This window comes from Manacus candei, unplaced genomic scaffold (assembly GCF_025592945.1).
Source record: "Manacus candei isolate 608988 ecotype Guabito, Panama unplaced genomic scaffold, ASM2559294v1 h1tg000050l, whole genome shotgun sequence".
NCBI lineage: Eukaryota > Metazoa > Chordata > Aves > Passeriformes > Pipridae > Manacus > Manacus candei.
In genome coordinates this window covers 7,579,183-7,591,907 of record NW_026138098.1, presented here as the reverse complement: position 1 = coordinate 7,591,907, position 12,725 = coordinate 7,579,183, and the positions used below count along the sequence as shown (strand labels likewise).

The 12,725-nt window shown below is 66.7% G+C and overlaps 1 protein-coding gene across 7 annotated transcripts in view; it reads left to right on the top strand.

Moving 5' to 3' along the window:
• The window catches only part of CCDC172 (coiled-coil domain containing 172), a 47,190-nt gene extending 34,667 nt beyond the window's left edge, over positions 1-12,523 (top strand). Inside the window, exon 8 of one of the 7 annotated variants that reach the window (XR_007906876.1) lies at positions 12,008-12,523. The gene's annotated coding sequence lies outside the window, so the exon portion shown is untranslated. Of the gene's footprint in view, positions 1-1,198; positions 1,719-2,913; positions 3,001-4,628; positions 5,537-6,502; positions 8,094-8,257; positions 8,442-10,092; positions 10,180-12,007 lie in introns of those variants that run through there. The other 6 variants (XR_007906871.1, XR_007906878.1, XR_007906872.1 and 3 more) reach the window with 6 other exon arrangements.
• Positions 12,524-12,725: the final 202 nt, after the last annotated feature.

Sequence of the window (12,725 nt, the reverse complement as noted above, 5' to 3'; positions counted from 1 at the left end):
ACCCCCTGTAGCTGGGGCGTGTCACGGCCTTGGTCCCTGGGCCAGTTGTGAAGCCCCTCAGTGTGCCGAGGCCCCTCTGGCCTCTGCAGAGCCCGGGGCAGGGCTGAGGCTCTGCTCTCCTGCCCAGAGGGAGGGATGGCTCCCCACGCGTTGGCTGCACAGAGCCTGCTCCCTCTTCTGGGACGTTCCCCCTTTGTGTTTTTGTCTTTGTCGGTGTGAGTGAGCAAGTGAGCCTGTGCAGTGTCCCCCATAGCAAAAACGAGGCTAGTGTAGCTTAGACTTCCCAGGAGGGAAAGAGGGGCTCTGTGCAGCAACCGGGGGGTGCCCTCTGAACCCAGGGGTGGAGACAGGGCCCGGCCTTGCCCCTTCTTCCCCAGGACAGAGCGAAGCCCGTTAGTGGTGGTGCAGGCACCGTGACCCGCCTGTAGCCAGGGCCTGGGCGTGTGCCTGCACTGCGGGGCTGCCTGTCCTGCTGGTGATGTGCCAGCGTGATCCCCCCCCGGCCTTAGGCCGTCAGGCCACTGTTGGGAGTGCCGGGCCTCGGGGGCGGCCCTGTAAGTGGGGCTTTGTGCGTCCCCCGTGCCCGGCGGGCGGTTGGAGGGACCCCCTGTAACCAGGCGGCTGTCCCGTGGGGTCCCCACCCTTTCACAGGCGTGGGGCTGGGCGTGTGCCCTCCCTGTCCTCGGGGGAAGGCCGAGCTCCGTGGCTCCCTGGGTGTGGACCCGCCTGTAAGCAGGGTCCGGGTCTGGGAGCCTTTGTGCTCCCTCAGCTGGCAGCCTGTGCGGGGCGACCGCCCCGTTAGCGGGGAGCGGGTCAGGTGCCCCCGAAGCGGAGAGAAGGAGCCTCCGCGGGCCTTTGGGCCCAGGGCTGCCCTGTACGTCGGGGCCAGTGCCCTGGAGTCCCGGGCACTTTGCGCTCCAGGCAGCGGCCGGAGCCCCCTGTAAGCAGGGGTGCAGCCTCTTTGGCCACTGCCTTGCATGCCCAGCTGCCTTTGCCCAGAGGGCCCGGCTCCCAGCAGCGGATGGGACTGCGTCGCTCTGGTGAGACCAAGTGAAGTTTGGAGGGGTTTGTGGAGCTGGGGGGGCCTGTGGGTGGGTAGTGGCTTGGAGATCTCCCTCTGGGGGGGTAGGGACCGGGTTTCCTTCTTGGGGAGGAGCTGGTGTTTCTCAGGCTCAGCTGTGTGCTCCTGCCTTGGCAGAAGCCGTCGGAGAAGAAAGAAGAGACAGCAGTGGAACTTGGAGGCAAGAGCGAAGAAGACAAGCAGCAGCGTCGAGCTCAAGAGGGGGCACGACAGAGACCCTCTGGGCAAAGGCACATCCCTGGCACCCCCTGGGCAGGGATCCGTAAGCATCCGGCGGGCACCTTCAGGCTGCCCCGGCCGGCTTTGCGCTGGGCGACCACCCTGTAAGCAGGGCTGGGTCTTTGCTTTCCTTTGCTTTGCTTTGCTGGCCTTTGGCCATGGCGCTCCTTTGGCTGCCTGGAGAGGGGGGCAACCCTGTAAGGAGGGTGAGAGCCCCCGTCTCCGCACCCGAGGGGAGAAACGGAGCTCTCCCGACCCCCAGCCCGCCCTGTAAGCAGGGCAGGGCTTTTCCCGACCCCCAGCCCGCCCTGTAAGCAGGGCAGGGCTTTTCCCGACCCCCAGCCCGCCCTGTAAGCAGGGCAGGGCTTTTCCCCCTGGCATCTTTGTGCCTGCTTATGGCCCCTGGCCGGAGTTACCCCCTGTAGCTGGGGCGTGTCACGGCCTTGGTCCCTGGGCCAGTTGTGAAGCCCCTCAGTGTGCCGAGGCCCCTCTGGCCTCTGCAGAGCCCGGGGCAGGGCTGAGGCTCTGCTCTCCTGCCCAGAGGGAGGGATGGCTCCCCACGCGTTGGCTGCACAGAGCCTGCTCCCTCTTCTGGGACGTTCCCCCTTTGTGTTTTTGTCTTTGTCGGTGTGAGTGAGCAAGTGAGCCTGTGCATTGTCCCCCATAGCAAAAACGAGGCTAGTGTAGCTTAGACTTCCCAGGAGGGAAAGAGGGGCTCTGTGCAGCAACCGGGGGGTGCCCTCTGAACCCACGGGTGGAGACAGGGCCCGGCCTTGCCCCTTCTTCCCCAGGACAGAGCGAAGCCCGTTAGTGGTGGTGCAGGCACCGTGACCCGCCTGTAGCCAGGGCCTGGGCGTGTGCCTGCACTGCGGGGCTGCCTGTCCTGCTGGTGATGTGCCAGCGTGATCCCCCCCCCGGCCTTAGGCCGTCAGGCCACTGTTGGGAGTGCCGGGCCTCGGGGGCGGCCCTGTAAGTGGGGCTTTGTGCGTCCCCCGTGCCCGGCGGGCGGTTGGAGGGACCCCCTGTAACCAGGCGGCTGTCCCGTGGGGTCCCCACCCTTTCACAGGCGTGGGGCTGGGCGTGTGCCCTCCCTGTCCTCGGGGGAAGGCCGAGCTCCGTGGCTCCCTGGGTGTGGACCCGCCTGTAAGCAGGGTCCGGGTCTGGGAGCCTTTGTGCTCCCTCAGCTGGCAGCCTGTGCGGGGCGACTGCCCCGTTAGCGGGGAGCGGGTCAGGTGCCCCCGAAGCGGAGAGAAGGAGCCTCCGCGGGCCTTTGGGCCCAGGGCTGCCCTGTAAGTCGGGGCCAGTGCCCTGGAGTCCCGGGCACTTTGCGCTCCAGGCAGCGGCCGGAGCCCCCTGTAAGCAGGGGTGCAGCCTCTTTGGCCACTGCCTTGCATGCCCAGCTGCCTTTGCCCAGAGGGCCCGGCTCCCAGCAGCGGATGGGACTGCGTCGCTCTGGTGAGACCAAGTGAAGTTTGGAGGGGTTTGTGGAGCTGGGGGGGCCTGTGGGTGGGTAGTGGCTTGGAGATCTCCCTCTGGGGGGGTAGGGACCGGGTTTCCTTCTTGGGGAGGAGCTGGTGTTTCTCAGGCTCAGCTGTGTGCTCCTGCCTTGGCAGAAGCCGTCGGAGAAGAAAGAAGAGACAGCAGTGGAACTTGGAGGCAAGAGCGAAGAAGACAAGCAGCAGCGTCGAGCTCAAGAGGGGGCACGACAGAGACCCTCTGGGCAAAGGCACATCCCTGACACCCCCTGGGCAGGGATCCGTAAGCATCCGGCGGGCACCTTCAGGCTGCCCCGGCCGGCTTTGCGCTGGGCGACCACCCTGTAAGCAGGGCTGGGTCTTTGCTTTCCTTTGCTTTGCTTTGCTGGCCTTTGGCCATGGCGCTCCTTTGGCTGCCTGGAGAGGGGGGCAACCCTGTAAGGAGGGTGAGAGCCCCCGTCTCCGCACCCGAGGGGAGAAACGGAGCTCTCCCGACCCCCAGCCCGCCCTGTAAGCAGGGCAGGGCTTTTCCCGACCCCCAGCCCGCCCTGTAAGCAGGGCAGGGCTTTTCCCGACCCCCAGCCCGCCCTGTAAGCAGGGCAGGGCTTTTCCCCCTGGCATCTTTGTGCCTGCTTATGGCCCCTGGCCGGAGTTACCCCCTGTAGCTGGGGCGTGTCACGGCCTTGGTCCCTGGGCCAGTTGTGAAGCCCCTCAGTGTGCTGAGGCCCCTCTGGCCTCTGCAGAGCCCGGGGCAGGGCTGAGGCTCTGCTCTCCTGCCCAGAGGGAGGGATGGCTCCCCACGCGTTGGCTGCACAGAGCCTGCTCCCTCTTCTGGGACGTTCCCCCTTTGTGTTTTTGTCTTTGTCGGTGTGAGTGAGCAAGTGAGCCTGTGCATTGTCCCCCATAGCAAAAACGAGGCTAGTGTAGCTTAGACTTCCCAGGAGGGAAAGAGGGGCTCTGTGCAGCAACCGGGGGGTGCCCTCTGAACCCACGGGTGGAGACAGGGCCCAGCCTTGCCCCTTCTTCCCCAGGACAGAGCGAAGCCCGTTAGTGGTGGTGCAGGCACCGTGACCCGCCTGTAGCCAGGGCCTGGGCGTGTGCCTGCACTGCGGGGCTGCCTGTCCTGCTGGTGATGTGCCAGCGTGATCCCCCCCCCGGCCTTAGGCCGTCAGGCCACTGTTGGGAGTGCCGGGCCTCGGGGGCGGCCCTGTAAGTGGGGCTTTGTGCGTCCCCCGTGCCCGGCGGGCGGTTGGAGGGACCCCCTGTAACCAGGCGGCTGTCCCGTGGGGTCCCCACCCTTTCACAGGCGTGGGGCTGGGCGTGTGCCCTCCCTGTCCTCGGGGGAAGGCCGAGCTCCGTGGCTCCCTGGGTGTGGACCCGCCTGTAAGCAGGGTCCGGGTCTGGGAGCCTTTGTGCTCCCTCAGCTGGCAGCCTGTGCGGGGCGACCGCCCCGTTAGCGGGGAGCGGGTCAGGTGCCCCCGAAGCGGAGAGAAGGAGCCTCCGCGGGCCTTTGGGCCCAGGGCTGCCCTGTAAGTCGGGGCCAGTGCCCTGGAGTCCCGGGCACTTTGCGCTCCAGGCAGCGGCCGGAGCCCCCTGTAAGCAGGGGTGCAGCCTCTTTGGCCACTGCCTTGCATGCCCAGCTGCCTTTGCCCAGAGGGCCCGGCTCCCAGCAGCGGATGGGACTGCGTCGCTCTGGTGAGACCAAGTGAAGTTTGGAGGGGTTTGTGGAGCTGGGGGGGCCTGTGGGTGGGTAGTGGCTTGGAGATCTCCCTCTGGGGGGGTAGGGACCGGGTTTCCTTCTTGGGGAGGAGCTGGTGTTTCTCAGGCTCAGCTGTGTGCTCCTGCCTTGGCAGAAGCCGTCGGAGAAGAAAGAAGAGACAGCAGTGGAACTTGGAGGCAAGAGCGAAGAAGACAAGCAGCAGCGTCGAGCTCAAGAGGGGGCACGACAGAGACCCTCTGGGCAAAGGCACATCCCTGGCACCCCCTGGGCAGGGATCCGTAAGCATCCGGCGGGCACCTTCAGGCTGCCCCGGCCGGCTTTGCGCTGGGCGACCACCCTGTAAGCAGGGCTGGGTCTTTGCTTTCCTTTGCTTTGCTTTGCTGGCCTTTGGCCATGGCGCTCCTTTGGCTGCCTGGAGAGGGGGGCAACCCTGTAAGGAGGGTGAGAGCCCCCGTCTCCGCACCCGAGGGGAGAAACGGAGCTCTCCCGACCCCCAGCCCGCCCTGTAAGCAGGGCAGGGCTTTTCCCGACCCCCAGCCCGCCCTGTAAGCAGGGCAGGGCTTTTCCCGACCCCCAGCCCGCCCTGTAAGCAGGGCAGGGCTTTTCCCGACCCCCAGCCCGCCCTGTAAGCAGGGCAGGGCTTTTCCCGACCCCCAGCCCGCCCTGTAAGCAGGGCAGGGCTTTTCCCGACCCCCAGCCCGCCCTGTAAGCAGGGCAGGGCTTTTCCCGACCCCCAGCCCGCCCTGTAAGCAGGGCAGGGCTTTTCCCCCTGGCATCTTTGTGCCTGCTTATGGCCCCTGGCCGGAGTTACCCCCTGTAGCTGGGGCGTGTCACGGCCTTGGTCCCTGGGCCAGTTGTGAAGCCCCTCAGTGTGCTGAGGCCCCTCTGGCCTCTGCAGAGCCCGGGGCAGGGCTGAGGCTCTGCTCTCCTGCCCAGAGGGAGGGATGGCTCCCCACGCGTTGGCTGCACAGAGCCTGCTCCCTCTTCTGGGACGTTCCCCCTTTGTGTTTTTGTCTTTGTCGGTGTGAGTGAGCAAGTGAGCCTGTGCAGTGTCCCCCATAGCAAAAACGAGGCTAGTGTAGCTTAGACTTCCCAGGAGGGAAAGAGGGGCTCTGTGCAGCAACTGGGGGGTGCCCTCTGAACCCACGGGTGGAGACAGGGCCCGGCCTTGCCCCTTCTTCCCCAGGACAGAGCGAAGCCTGTTAGTGGTGGTGCAGGCACCGTGACCCGCCTGTAGCCAGGGCCTGGGCGTGTGCCTGCACTGCGGGGCTGCCTGTCCTGCTGGTGATGTGCCAGCGTGATCCCCCCCCGGCCTTAGGCCGCCAGGCCACTGTTGGGAGTGCCGGGCCTCGGGGGCGGCCCTGTAAGTGGGGCTTTGTGCGTCCCCCGTGCCCGGCGGGCGGTTGGAGGGACCCCCTGTAACCAGGCGGCTGTCCCGTGGGGTCCCCACCCTTTCACAGGCGTGGGGCTGGGCGTGTGCCCTCCCTGTCCTCGGGGGAAGGCCGAGCTCCGTGGCTCCCTGGGTGTGGACCCGCCTGTAAGCAGGGTCCGGGTCTGGGAGCCTTTGTGCTCCCTCAGCTGGCAGCCTGTGCGGGGCGACCGCCCCGTTAGCGGGGAGCGGGTCAGGTGCCCCCGAAGCGGAGAGAAGGAGCCTCCGCGGGCCTTTGGGCCCAGGGCTGCCCTGTAAGTCGGGGCCAGTGCCCTGGAGTCCCGGGCACTTTGCGCTCCAGGCAGCGGCCGGAGCCCCCTGTAAGCAGGGGTGCAGCCTCTTTGGCCACTGCCTTGCATGCCCAGCTGCCTTTGCCCAGAGGGCCCGGCTCCCAGCAGCGGATGGGACTGCGTCGCTCTGGTGAGACCAAGTGAAGTTTGGAGGGGTTTGTGGAGCTGGGGGGGCCTGTGGGTGGGTAGTGGCTTGGAGATCTCCCTCTGGGGGGGTAGGGACCGGGTTTCCTTCTTGGGGAGGAGCTGGTGTTTCTCAGGCTCAGCTGTGTGCTCCTGCCTTGGCAGAAGCCGTCGGAGAAGAAAGAAGAGACAGCAGTGGAACTTGGAGGCAAGAGCGAAGAAGACAAGCAGCAGCGTCGAGCTCAAGAGGGGGCACGACAGAGACCCTCTGGGCAAAGGCACATCCCTGGCACCCCCTGGGCAGGGATCCGTAAGCATCCGGCGGGCACCTTCAGGCTGCCCCGGCCGGCTTTGCGCTGGGCGACCACCCTGTAAGCAGGGCTGGGTCTTTGCTTTCCTTTGCTTTGCTTTGCTGGCCTTTGGCCATGGCGCTCCTTTGGCTGCCTGGAGAGGGGGGCAACCCTGTAAGGAGGGTGAGAGCCCCCGTCTCCGCACCCGAGGGGAGAAACGGAGCTCTCCCGACCCCCAGCCCGCCCTGTAAGCAGGGCAGGGCTTTTCCCGACCCCCAGCCCGCCCTGTAAGCAGGGCAGGGCTTTTCCCGACCCCCAGCCCGCCCTGTAAGCAGGGCAGGGCTTTTCCCGACCCCCAGCCCGCCCTGTAAGCAGGGCAGGGCTTTTCCCCCTGGCATCTTTGTGCCTGCTTATGGCCCCTGGCCGGAGTTACCCCCTGTAGCTGGGGCGTGTCACGGCCTTGGTCCCTGGGCCAGTTGTGAAGCCCCTCAGTGTGCTGAGGCCCCTCTGGCCTCTGCAGAGCCCGGGGCAGGGCTGAGGCTCTGCTCTCCTGCCCAGAGGGAGGGATGGCTCCCCACGCGTTGGCTGCACAGAGCCTGCTCCCTCTTCTGGGACGTTCCCCCTTTGTGTTTTTGTCTTTGTCGGTGTGAGTGAGCAAGTGAGCCTGTGCATTGTCCCCCATAGCAAAAACGAGGCTAGTGTAGCTTAGACTTCCCAGGAGGGAAAGAGGGGCTCTGTGCAGCAACCGGGGGGTGCCCTCTGAACCCAGGGGTGGAGACAGGGCCCGGCCTTGCCCCTTCTTCCCCAGGACAGAGCGAAGCCCGTTAGTGGTGGTGCAGGCACCGTGACCCGCCTGTAGCCAGGGCCTGGGCGTGTGCCTGCACTGCGGGGCTGCCTGTCCTGCTGGTGATGTGCCAGCGTGATCCCCCCCCCGGCCTTAGGCCGCCAGGCCACTGTTGGGAGTGCCGGGCCTCGGGGGCGGCCCTGTAAGTGGGGCTTTGTGCGTCCCCCGTGCCCGGCGGGCGGTTGGAGGGACCCCCTGTAACCAGGCGGCTGTCCCGTGGGGTCCCCACCCTTTCACAGGCGTGGGGCTGGGCGTGTGCCCTCCCTGTCCTCGGGGGAAGGCCGAGCTCCGTGGCTCCCTGGGTGTGGACCCGCCTGTAAGCAGGGTCCGGGTCTGGGAGCCTTTGTGCTCCCTCAGCTGGCAGCCTGTGCGGGGCGACCGCCCCGTTAGCGGGGAGCGGGTCAGGTGCCCCCGAAGCGGAGAGAAGGAGCCTCCGCGGGCCTTTGGGCCCAGGGCTGCCCTGTAAGTCGGGGCCAGTGCCCTGGAGTCCCGGGCACTTTGCGCTCCAGGCAGCGGCCGGAGCCCCCTGTAAGCAGGGGTGCAGCCTCTTTGGCCACTGCCTTGCATGCCCAGCTGCCTTTGCCCAGAGGGCCCGGCTCCCAGCAGCGGATGGGACTGCGTCGCTCTGGTGAGACCAAGTGAAGTTTGGAGGGGTTTGTGGAGCTGGGGGGGCCTGTGGGTGGGTAGTGGCTTGGAGATCTCCCTCTGGGGGGGTAGGGACCGGGTTTCCTTCTTGGGGAGGAGCTGGTGTTTCTCAGGCTCAGCTGTGTGCTCCTGCCTTGGCAGAAGCCGTCGGAGAAGAAAGAAGAGACAGCAGTGGAACTTGGAGGCAAGAGCGAAGAAGACAAGCAGCAGCGTCGAGCTCAAGAGGGGGCACGACAGAGACCCTCTGGGCAAAGGCACATCCCTGGCACCCCCTGGGCAGGGATCCGTAAGCATCCGGCGGGCACCTTCAGGCTGCCCCGGCCGGCTTTGCGCTGGGTGACCACCCTGTAAGCAGGGCTGGGTCTTTGCTTTCCTTTGCTTTGCTTTGCTGGCCTTTGGCCATGGCGCTCCTTTGGCTGCCTGGAGAGGGGGGCAACCCTGTAAGGAGGGTGAGAGCCCCCGTCTCCGCACCCGAGGGGAGAAACGGAGCTCTCCCGACCCCCAGCCCGCCCTGTAAGCAGGGCAGGGCTTTTCCCGACCCCCAGCCCGCCCTGTAAGCAGGGCAGGGCTTTTCCCGACCCCCAGCCTGCCCTGTAAGCAGGGCAGGGCTTTTCCCGACCCCCAGCCCGCCCTGTAAGCAGGGCAGGGCTTTTCCCGACCCCCAGCCCGCCCTGTAAGCAGGGCAGGGCTTTTCCCGACCCCCAGCCCGCCCTGTAAGCAGGGCAGGGCTTTTCCCCCTGGCATCTTTGTGCCTGCTTATGGCCCCTGGCCGGAGTTCCCCCCTGTAGCTGGGGCGTGTCACGGCCTTGGTCCCTGGGCCAGTTGTGAAGCCCCTCAGTGTGCTGAGGCCCCTCTGGCCTCTGCAGAGCCCGGGGCAGGGCTGAGGCTCTGCTCTCCTGCCCAGAGGGAGGGATGGCTCCCCACGCGTTGGCTGCACAGAGCCTGCTCCCTCTTCTGGGACGTTCCCCCTTTGTGTTTTTGTCTTTGTCGGTGTGAGTGAGCAAGTGAGCCTGTGCATTGTCCCCCATAGCAAAAACGAGGCTAGTGTAGCTTAGACTTCCCAGGAGGGAAAGAGGGGCTCTGTGCAGCAACCGGGGGGTGCCCTCTGAACCCAGGGGTGGAGACAGGGCCCGGCCTTGCCCCTTCTTCCCCAGGACAGAGCGAAGCCCGTTAGTGGTGGTGCAGGCACCGTGACCCGCCTGTAGCCAGGGCCTGGGCGTGTGCCTGCACTGCGGGGCTGCCTGTCCTGCTGGTGATGTGCCAGCGTGATCCCCCCCCCGGCCTTAGGCCGTCAGGCCACTGTTGGGAGTGCCGGGCCTCGGGGGCGGCCCTGTAAGTGGGGCTTTGTGCGTCCCCCGTGCCCGGCGGGCGGTTGGAGGGACCCCCTGTAACCAGGCGGCTGTCCCGTGGGGTCCCCACCCTTTCACAGGCGTGGGGCTGGGCGTGTGCCCTCCCTGTCCTCGGGGGAAGGCCGAGCTCCGTGGCTCCCTGGGTGTGGACCCGCCTGTAAGCAGGGTCCGGGTCTGGGAGCCTTTGTGCTCCCTCAGCTGGCAGCCTGTGCGGGGCGACCGCCCCGTTAGCGGGGAGCGGGTCAGGTGCCCCCGAAGCGGAGAGAAGGAGCCTCCGCGGGCCTTTGGGCCCAGGGCTGCCCTGTAAGTCGGGGCCAGTGCCCTGGAGTCCCGGGCACTTTGCGCTCCAGGCAGCGGCCGGAGCCCCCTGTAAGCAGGGGTGCAGCCTCTTTGGCCACTGCCTTGCATGCCCAGCTGCCTTTGCCCAGAGGGCCCGGCTCCCAGCAGCGGATGGGACTGCGTCGCTCTGGTGAGACCAAGTGAAGTTTGGAGGGGTTTGTGGAGCTGGGGGGGCCTGTGGGTGGGTAGTGGCTTGGAGATCTCCCTCTGGGGGGGTAGGGACCGGGTTTCCTTCTTGGGGAGGAGCTGGTGTTTCTCAGGCTCAGCTGTGTGCTCCTGCCTTGGCAGAAGCCGTCGGAGAAGAAAGAAGAGACAGCAGTGGAACTTGGAGGCAAGAGCGAAGAAGACAAGCAGCAGCGTCGAGCTCAAGAGGGGGCACGACAGAGACCCTCTGGGCAAAGGCACATCCCTGGCACCCCCTGGGCAGGGATCCGTAAGCATCCGGCGGGCACCTTCAGGCTGCCCCGGCCGGCTTTGCGCTGGGCGACCACCCTGTAAGCAGGGCTGGGTCTTTGCTTTCCTTTGCTTTGCTTTGCTGGCCTTTGGCCATGGCGCTCCTTTGGCTGCCTGGAGAGGGGGGCAACCCTGTAAGGAGGGTGAGAGCCCCCGTCTCCGCACCCGAGGGGAGAAACGGAGCTCTCCCGACCCCCAGCCCGCCCTGTAAGCAGGGCAGGGCTTTTCCCGACCCCCAGCCCGCCCTGTAAGCAGGGCAGGGCTTTTCCCGACCCCCAGCCCGCCCTGTAAGCAGGGCAGGGCTTTTCCCGACCCCCAGCCCGCCCTGTAAGCAGGGCAGGGCTTTTCCCGACCCCCAGCCCGCCCTGTAAGCAGGGCAGGGCTTTTCCCGACCCCCAGCCCGCCCTGTAAGCAGGGCAGGGCTTTTCCCGACCCCCAGCCCGCCCTGTAAGCAGGGCAGGGCTTTTCCCGACCCCCAGCCCGCCCTGTAAGCAGGGCAGGGCTTTTCCCCCTGGCATCTTTGTGCCTGCTTATGGCCCCTGGCCGGAGTTACCCCCTGTAGCTGGGGCGTGTCACGGCCTTGGTCCCTGGGCCAGTTGTGAAGCCCCTCAGTGTGCTGAGGCCCCTCTGGCCTCTGCAGAGCCCGGGGCAGGGCTGAGGCTCTGCTCTCCTGCCCAGAGGGAGGGATGGCTCCCCACGCGTTGGCTGCACAGAGCCTGCTCCCTCTTCTGGGACGTTCCCCCTTTGTGTTTTTGTCTTTGTCGGTGTGAGTGAGCAAGTGAGCCTGTGCATTGTCCCCCATAGCAAAAACGAGGCTAGTGTAGCTTAGACTTCCCAGGAGGGAAAGAGGGGCTCTGTGCAGCAACCGGGGGGTGCCCTCTGAACCCAGGGGTGGAGACAGGGCCCGGCCTTGCCCCTTCTTCCCCAGGACAGAGCGAAGCCCGTTAGTGGTGGTGCAGGCACCGTGACCCGCCTGTAGCCAGGGCCTGGGCGTGTGCCTGCACTGCGGGGCTGCCTGTCCTGCTGGTGATGTGCCAGCGTGATCCCCCCCCCGGCCTTAGGCCGCCAGGCCACTGTTGGGAGTGCCGGGCCTCGGGGGCGGCCCTGTAAGTGGGGCTTTGTGCGTCCCCCGTGCCCGGCGGGCGGTTGGAGGGACCCCCTGTAACCAGGCGGCTGTCCCGTGGGGTCCCCACCCTTTCACAGGCGTGGGGCTGGGCGTGTGCCCTCCCTGTCCTCGGGGGAAGGCCGAGCTCCGTGGCTCCCTGGGTGTGGACCCGCCTGTAAGCAGGGTCCGGGTCTGGGAGCCTTTGTGCTCCCTCAGCTGGCAGCCTGTGCGGGGCGACCGCCCCGTTAGCGGGGAGCGGGTCAGGTGCCCCCGAAGCGGAGAGAAGGAGCCTCCGCGGGCCTTTGGGCCCAGGGCTGCCCTGTAAGTCGGGGCCAGTGCCCTGGAGTCCCGGGCACTTTGCGCTCCAGGCAGCGGCCGGAGCCCCCTGTAAGCAGGGGTGCAGCCTCTTTGGCCACTGCCTTGCATGCCCAGCTGCCTTTGCCCAGAGGGCCCGGCTCCCAGCAGCGGATGGGACTGCGTCGCTCTGGTGAGACCAAGTGAAGTTTGGAGGGGTTTGTGGAGCTGGGGGGGCCTGTGGGTGGGTAGTGGCTTGGAGATCTCCCTCTGGGGGGGTAGGGACCGGGTTTCCTTCTTGGGGAGGAGCTGGTGTTTCTCAGGCTCAGCTGTGTGCTCCTGCCTTGGCAGAAGCCGTCGGAGAAGAAAGAAGAGACAGCAGTGGAACTTGGAGGCAAGAGCGAAGAAGACAAGCAGCAGCGTCGAGCTCAAGAGGGGGCACGACAGAGACCCTCTGGGCAAAGGCACATCCCTGGCACCCCCTGGGCAGGGATCCGTAAGCATCCGGCGGGCACCTTCAGGCTGCCCCGGCCGGCTTTGCGCTGGGCGACCACCCTGTAAGCAGGGCTGGGTCTTTGCTTTCCTTTGCTTTGCTTTGCTGGCCTTTGGCCATGGCGCTCCTTTGGCTGCCTGGAGAGGGGGGCAACCCTGTAAGGAGGGTGAGAGCCCCCGTCTCCGCACCCGAGGGGAGAAACGGAGCTCTCCCGACCCCCAGCCCGCCCTGTAAGCAGGGCAGGGCTTTTCCCGACCCCCAGCCCGCCCTGTAAGCAGGGCAGGGCTTTTCCCGACCCCCAGCCCGCCCTGTAAGCAGGGCAGGGCTTTTCCCCCTGGCATCTTTGTGCCTGCTTATGGCCCCTGGCCGGAGTTCCCCCCTGTAGCTGGGGCGTGTCACGGCCTTGGTCCCTGGGCCAGTTGTGAAGCCCCTCAGTGTGCTGAGGCCCCTCTGGCCTCTGCAGAGCCCGGGGCAGGGCTGAGGCTCTGCTCTCCTGCCCAGAGGGAGGGATGGCTCCCCACGCGTTGGCTGCACAGAGCCTGCTCCCTCTTCTGGGACGTTCCCCCTTTGTGTTTT